We start from the raw sequence: 7,801 nt of genomic DNA, 5'->3' as shown, positions 1-7,801 counted from the left end.
ATTAGTGCTACATATGGAGCTGGAACTAAGAAAATCACGTATTTTCTTGCAAAAGTCATACTCAGATGACAAAATAATTTTATGTAGCTAAGACCAAGGGGTAAACATTAATTTTAAATAATTATACAAAATACCAGGAAACGAATACTCAAAATCACTAGCATTTACTCTTAACACAGAAATGGTGAAATAGCTAACTTCAGTAGTCACAGAAAATCAAGGATTAAACATACACTACTGCACACAGCAGCAATTTTAAATAAGCTTTCTGCCTGATAGATGCTGTGTCCTGTTTCTCAGCTATGAATGATATGGCCAATCAAATAATAATAATAATATACTTTACATCAAGGATAACAAATTGTTAAGACTTTACTGAGTATTGCTTTATCAGCAACTATGTAGAATGATAAATCATCATTACCCATCACACACCATTCAAGAACATTAGTAACCTTCCTGAGAGCTCTGTGAAAAATTTCCTCTTTATAATTAACTCTCATTAGAAAGTTGCAGTTTTTTTTTCAAAATGACCACCAATGACATGAATGCAGCTGAGACACAGGTGTTTGATGTTTGGTTTGTTGGTAATAGCACATCATGCATGAAGTGACTAAATCATTTTTTTATACTACTCATTTTGTTGCATTAAATGGAGAAATTATGATTAGATTTATTATTTCTAAGTTTTTATGGGAAATATCAAAGGAACAGACATTTTTCTGCTGGAATAATAAAATCTGTTATAATGTTTCAATAAATAATATTTTACATTGATATTTAAAATACCCATATTAGGACACACCAAAGGGGAACAAGAGTTGCCTTGACAGGGCTCCCACTGGTCAAACTGGGACAATTTGAACATCAGAAAGAATAATAATGGTAATGGTTTATATTATATTGAATATAAAAAAGAATTCCTGAGGATCCTCAGCCAGTGTCTTCTTCTTATGCCTCTCTTGCCTTTTTTTTTTAAGGTAAATAAATAATTTTTTTAAAAGGTCCTTAAGTCCGGACCTATGCTAGAGTTATATTTCTAAGGAGCATCTAAGAGAAATGTGAATTTTTATCCCTTTTCTGAGTGACTTTTTATTTTGGCTGGCCAGCTGTCCTCACTTCATGTGGGTTGGTGCCTTTGCCTGCCTCTTTGTCTCTTCATTCTCTGTCCCCTCCCCATTGCCATGATTGGGACTGTGAATGTCAGTCACTGACATTTCTGAGTCGAAATGGTGGCATATTCGGTTACTAACTGCTTCCTTCAAGAACCATCTGTAATTACATTCAAAGGGTTTACCATTATGGATCCAAATTTAAATCCAAAACTGGATTTACCAATTAAATCCAAAAGGGAGCTAAGTGAGGTGGTGTGTGTCAGTAGCTCTAGCTACTTAGGAGGCTGAGGCAGGAGGTTGGCTTGAGACCATGAGTTTAAGGGCAAATGCTGTTGGAGAAGCTATTCAGCAGTAGGAGAAGGGACCTCCAGAAGAAGCAGAGAAGTTTTGCTCAGGGATCATTGCCATGGGTCTTTTTCTTTCTTTTAGTGATTTCTTCAGGGAACCATGTAATCAGAATGTCCAGACGAGTGCAGCTTCATTTGATGATTTGAATAAAACTTTGCACAGAAGCTTATATCAAGATACAAAGATCATGGATGCTTGTAGATACGATGAACTACAAAAGAAAATTTGAGATCAGCCATCCATCAGACGTAGTCAACAAATAATGTGGATGGAAACTGGCTAGTCTCTTCTGTACATAGAAGTAAAACGATTATTGATGAAACAAGACATCAGCCTGACAGGTGAAGCCAGCTGGACTTCTGGGTTAGGTGAGGACTTGGAGAACTTTTCTGTCTTACAAAAGGATTGTAAAATGTACCAATCAGCACTCTGTAGCTAGTATTGTAAAACGCACTAATCAGTGCTCTGAGGCTAGCTAGAGGTTTGTAAAATGCGCCAATCAGTGCTCTGTGAAAATGCACCAATCAGCAGTCTGTGGCTAGCTAGAGGTTTGTAAAGTGAACCAATCAGCACACTGTAAAATGGACCAATCAGTGCTCTGTAAAATGGACCAATCAGCACTCTGTAAAATGGCCTGATCAGCAGGACATGGGCAGGGACAAATAAGTGAATAAAAGCTAGCCAACCCAGCAAGCAGCAGCAACCTGCTTGGGTCCCCTTCCACGGTGTGGGAGCATTGTTCTTTCGCTCTTCACAATAAATCCCACTGTTGCTCACTCTTTGGGTCCATGCCACTTTTAAGAGCTGTAACACTCACCACAAAAGTCTGTGGCTTCATTCTTGAAGTCAGTGAGACCAAGAACCCACTGGAAGGAACCAAATCCAGACACATCTTGGCCAACAGGAAGGGACTATCACCAAGTGGTAATTACCACTGGACCCCTTTCGCTTACCATTCTGTCCTGTTTTTCTGTAGAATTTGGGAGCTAAACATCAGGCACCTGTTGGCCAGTTAAAAGTAACTAGCGTGGCCGCCAGACTAAAGTCACAGGTGTCAGGCTTTCTGGGAAAGGGCTCTATAACAACTCCAACTCTTCAGAGTTGGGAGCATTGGTTTGCCTGGAACCAGCTTCCACTTTTCCAGTACTTCTGGGCTGAGCCAAGAGTTGAGAGAGAGGAAAGCCATTCAGCTCTGCGGTCCCAACAAAAAGTTGGTTGACCCTGCAGCCATGAGCAGAACTCTCAAAGTCACGTCACCCAAGCAAGACTCACCCATCTATCCTATCTATCCTGACCCTTGCCTCCTGGGTCCTAATGCCTGTCAGACAAACTTCCTCTCGCCTCTCTTCTCCCAGGCCAGTCCTGCTTCTAAAAACCACTCCCTGTCTCTGGTGCTTTTCTAGTTTCTCCTATAAGAATGATTTCTAGTATAAACTTCAGGACTCTGTTCCTTTCTTTAGGCACCCAGGCTCACCAATCAGACAGACATAATTGTTGCCCAAAGCCCCGTCAGGCAGGAGACTATCTGGAATTTTAGGATCCCTCCTCAGACAAGCAGGCCTAACAAAGGCTATTCCTGAAGCTAGGATATGGGAAGCCTGAGAAATGATATCCTTCCTATCCATATGATGAGAAGTGAGGACAAAAGGCATCACTCTTCCAACCCTAGAAATCCCTTCCCTCCCTCAGGGTATGGCCCTCCACTCAGTTTTTGGGGCATATCATCTTTAGAGGACAAGGGTAAGGTCCCAATACTAATAGGAAAAAGTGCTTAGGACTCTAACAGGTTTTTGAGAATGCGTCGGTAAGGGCCACTAAATCTGATTTTTCTCGATCCTCTTTGTGGTCTAAGAGGAAAGGTGAGGGTGCAGGTTTTTGAGAATGCATCGGTAAGGGCCACTAAATCTGACCTTCCTCAGTCCTCTTTGTGGTCTAAGAGGAAAACTAGTGTTTCTGCTACTGCTTCTGTGAGCACAGTTGTTCTGATCAGCAGGGTCCAGGGACCGTTGCCAGTTCTCAGGCCAGGGGGTTGGGGGACAAACAAACCAAAACCACAGGTGGTGTTTTCTTTCACATGGGAAACACTCAGGCAGCAACAGGCTCACCCTTGAAATACATCCTAAGCCATTGGGACCAATTTGACCCACAAACCCTGAAAAAGAAGCAGCTTTTTTTTTTTTTTTTTTTTTTGTACTATGGCCTGTCCCTAATATTCTCTCTCTGATGGGGAGAAATGGCCACTTGAGGGAAGTATAAATTACAATACTATCTTGCAGCTTGACCTTTTCTGTAAGAGGGAAGGCAAATGGAGTGAAATACCTTATGTCCAAGCTTTCTTTCCATTGAAGGAGAATCCACATCTATGCAAAGCTTGCAATTTACATCCCACAGGAGGACCTCTCAGCTTACCTCCATATCCTAGCCTTCCTACAGCTCCCCTTCCTATTAATAATAAGCCTCCTCTAATCTCCCCTGCCCAGAAGGAAACAAGCAAAGAAATCTCCAAAGGACCACAAAAAAACCCTGGCTATCAGTTATGTCCCGTTCAAGCTGTACGGCGAGGGGAATTTGGCCCAACACGGGTACATGTCCCCTTCTCCCTCTCTGATTTAAAGCAGATCAAGGTAGACCTGGGAAAGTTTTCAGATGATCCTGATAGGTATATAGATGTCCTACAGGGTCTAGGGCAAACCTTCAACCTCACTTGGAGAGATGTCATGCTATTGTTAGATCAAACCCTGGTCTTTAATGAAAATAATGCAGCTTTAGCTGCAGCCTGAGAGTTTGGAGATAACTGGTATCTTAGTCAAGTAAATGACAGAATGACAGCTGAAGAAAGGGACAAATTCCCTACTGGTCAGCAAGCTGTTCCCAGTGTGGACCCCCACTGGGACCTTGACTCAGATCATGGGAACTGGAGTTGTAAACATCTGCTGACCTGTGTTCTAGAAGGACTAAGGAGAATTAAGGAAAAAGCCCATGAATTATTCAATGATGTCTACCATAACTCAGGGAAAGGAAGAAAATCCTTCTGCCTTCCTCGAGTGGCTATGGGAGGCCTTAACAAAATATACGCCCCTGTCACCCGACTCTCTCAAGGGTCAATTGATCCTAAAAGATAAGTTTATTACCCAATCAGCCACAGATATCAGGAGAAGGCTCTAAAAGCAAGCCCTGGCCCCTGAACAAAATCTGGAGGCATTATGAAACCTGGCAACCTCGGTGTTCTATAGTAGGGCCCAAGAGGAACAGGCTGAAAAGGAAAAGCGAGATCAGAGAAAGGCTGCAGGCTTACTCATGGCCCTCAGACAAACAAACCTTGGTGGTTCAGAGAAGACAGAAAATGGAGCAGGCCAATCACCCAGTAGGGCTTGTTATCTGTGTGGTTTGCAAGGACACTTTTAAAAAGATCTTCCAATGAGAAACAAGCTGCCCCCTCACCCATGTCTACTACGCCGAGGCAATCACTGGAAGGCACACTGCCCCAGAGGACAAAGGTTCTCTGGGCCAGAAGCCCCCAATCAGATGATCCAACAACAGGACTGAGGGTGCCTGGGGCAAGCGCCAGCTCGTGTCATCACCCTCACTGAACCCCAGGTACATTTAACTATCAAGGGCCAGGAAATTGACTTTCTCCTGGACACTGGCATGGCTTTATCAGTGTTAAGCTTCTGTCCCAGACAGCTGTCCTCAAGGTCCGTTACCAACTGAGGAATCCTGGGACAGCCTGTAACCAGGTATTTCTCCCACCTCCTTAGTTGTAATTGGGAAACTTTGCTGTTTTCAAATGCCTTCCTTGTTATGCTTTAAAGTCCCACACCCTTATTAGGGAGGGACATATTAGCCAAAGCTGGAGCTATTATCTATATGAATATGGGGAACAAGTTACCCATCTGTTGTTCCCTACTTGAGGAGGGAATCAACCCTGAAGTCTGGGCATTGGAAGGACAATTCAGAAGGGCAAAAAAATGCCTGCCCAGTACAAATCAGGCTAAAAGCCCCCACCACTTTTTCTTATCAAAGGCAACATCCCTTAAGGCCTGAAGCTCATAAAGGATTACAGGATATTGTTAGACATTTAAAAGCTCAAGGCTTAGTAAGAAAATGCAGCAGTCCCTGCAACACCCCAATTCTAGGAGTACAAAAACTGAATGGTCAGTGGAGACTAGTGCAAGATCTTAGACTAATCAATGAGACAGTAATTCCTCTATATCCAGTTGTACCCAACCCCTATACCCTGCTCTCTCAAATACCAGAGCAAGCAGAATGGTTCACTGTTCTGGACCTCAAGGATGCCTTCTTCTGTATTCCCCTGCATACTGACTCCCAGTTTCTCTGACTTCAAGGATCCCACAGACCACACACCCTAACTTAATGGATGATCTTGCCCCAAGGGTTTAGGGATAACCCTCATCTGTTTAGTCAGGCACTGGCTCAAGATCTAGGCTACTTCTCAAGTCCAGGCACTCTAGTCCTTCAGTATGTGGATGATTTACTTTGGGCTACCAGTTCAGAAGCCTCGTGCCAGCAGGCTACTCTAGATCTCTTAAACTTTCTAGCTAATCAAGGGTACAAGGTGTCTAAACCAAAGGCCCAGTTCTGCCTACAAGTCAAATATCTAGGCCTAATCTTAGTCAGAGGAACCAGGGCTCTCAGCAAGGAACAAATACAGCCTATACTGGCTTATCCTCATCCTAAGACATTAAAACAGTTGCGGGGGTTCCTTGGAATCACCAGCTTTTGCTGACTATGGATCCCCGGATACAGCGAGATAGCCAGGCCCCCCTATACTCTAATCAAGGAGACCCAGAGGGCAAATACTCATCTAGTAGAATGGGAACCAGAGGCAGAAACAGCCTTCAAAACCTTAAAGCAGGCCCTAGTATAAGCTCTAGCCTTAAGCCTTCTCACAGGACAAAACTTCCCACAGGACAAAACTTCTCTTTTTACCTATAAGACTCGTGGAACAACCCAACAACCAATGGCATACCTAAGTAAGGAATTGATATAGTAGCAAAAGGCTGGCCTCACTGTTTATGGGTAGTTGTGGCGGTGGCCATCTTAGTGTCAGAGGCTATCAAAATAATACAAGGAAAGGATCTCACTGCCTGGACTACTCATGATGTAAATGGCATACTGGGTGCCAAAGGAAGTTTATGGTTATCAGGCAACCACCTGCTTAGATACCAGGTGCTACTCCTTGAGTGACTGGTGCTTCAAATACACATGTGTGCATCCCTCAACCCTGCCGCTTTTCTCCTAGAGGATGGGGAACCAATCGAGCATGACTGCCAACAAATTATCGTCCAAACTTAGGCTGCCTGAGAGGATCTCTTAGAAGTTCGCTTAACTAATCCTGACCTTAACCTATATACTGATAGAAGTTCATTTGTGGAGAATAGGATATGAAGGGCAGGTTATGCCATAGTTAGTGATGTAACAGTACTTGAAAGTAAGTCTCTTCCCCCAGGGACCAGTGCCCAGTTAGCAGAACTAGTGGCACTGACCTGAGCCTTAGAACTGGGAATGGGAAAAAGAATAAATGTGTATACAGATAGCAAGTATGTTTATCTAATCCTGCATGCCCATGCTGCAATATGCAAAGAAAGGGAGTTCCTAACCTAAGGGGAAATCCATTAAATACCATAAGGAAATCATAGAGTTATTGCATGCAGTGCAAAAACCCAGGAAGGTGGCAGTCTTATACTGCCGAAGTCAAAGCCAAAGGGGAAGGAGAAGGAGAAGGGAGAAGAGCAGCATAAGTGGCTGGCAGAGGTACGGAAAGACCAGCAGAAAGTCAAAGAAAGAGAGAGGGGAAAGACAGAAAGTAAAAGAGAGAAGGAAAGAGAGAGAGGAAGACATAGAGAGACAAAGAGGGAGTCAGAGAGAAAGAGACAAAGTCAAAGATAGAAAGAAAGAGAGAGACAGAAAGTCAAAGAGAGAGAGTAGTAAAGAAAAAACAGTGCATCCTATTCCTTTAAAAGCCAGGGTAAAAAAATAAAAAATTAAAATAAAAAAAAAAGCCAGGGTAAATTTAAAACCTATAATTGATAATTGAAGGTCTTCTCCATGACCCTATAACACTCCAATAGCACCTTGTTGTTAGTGTAAACAAGGGCATAGCCCGAAAGCACTGAGGTCACTAAAAACCTTCCTATCAAAAACCCTTAACCCAGCAGGTTTCCTAACAGGGGATCTAAATCTTAATTAGTTACCATACAAAGGTCCTAGCAGACCCAGTAGGAACTCCCTTCAGGACAGGACCATAGATGGTTCCTCCCAGAAGACTAAGGGGAAAACACACAATGAGTATTCAGTAAGTGATAAGGAAACTCTTG

The 7,801-nt window shown here is 43.1% G+C and overlaps 1 pseudogene; it reads left to right on the top strand.

Annotated features, from left to right (window-relative positions):
• Positions 1-1,229: 1,229 nt before the first annotated feature.
• LOC105532161 overlaps positions 1,230-7,801 on the top strand; it is a 10,853-nt pseudogene continuing 4,281 nt past the window's right edge.

Source organism: Mandrillus leucophaeus, unplaced genomic scaffold (assembly GCF_000951045.1).
Source record: "Mandrillus leucophaeus isolate KB7577 unplaced genomic scaffold, Mleu.le_1.0 Scaffold937, whole genome shotgun sequence".
In the NCBI taxonomy this organism is placed as follows: Eukaryota; Metazoa; Chordata; class Mammalia; order Primates; family Cercopithecidae; genus Mandrillus; species Mandrillus leucophaeus.
This window is presented reverse-complemented; position numbering and strand designations above follow the sequence as displayed.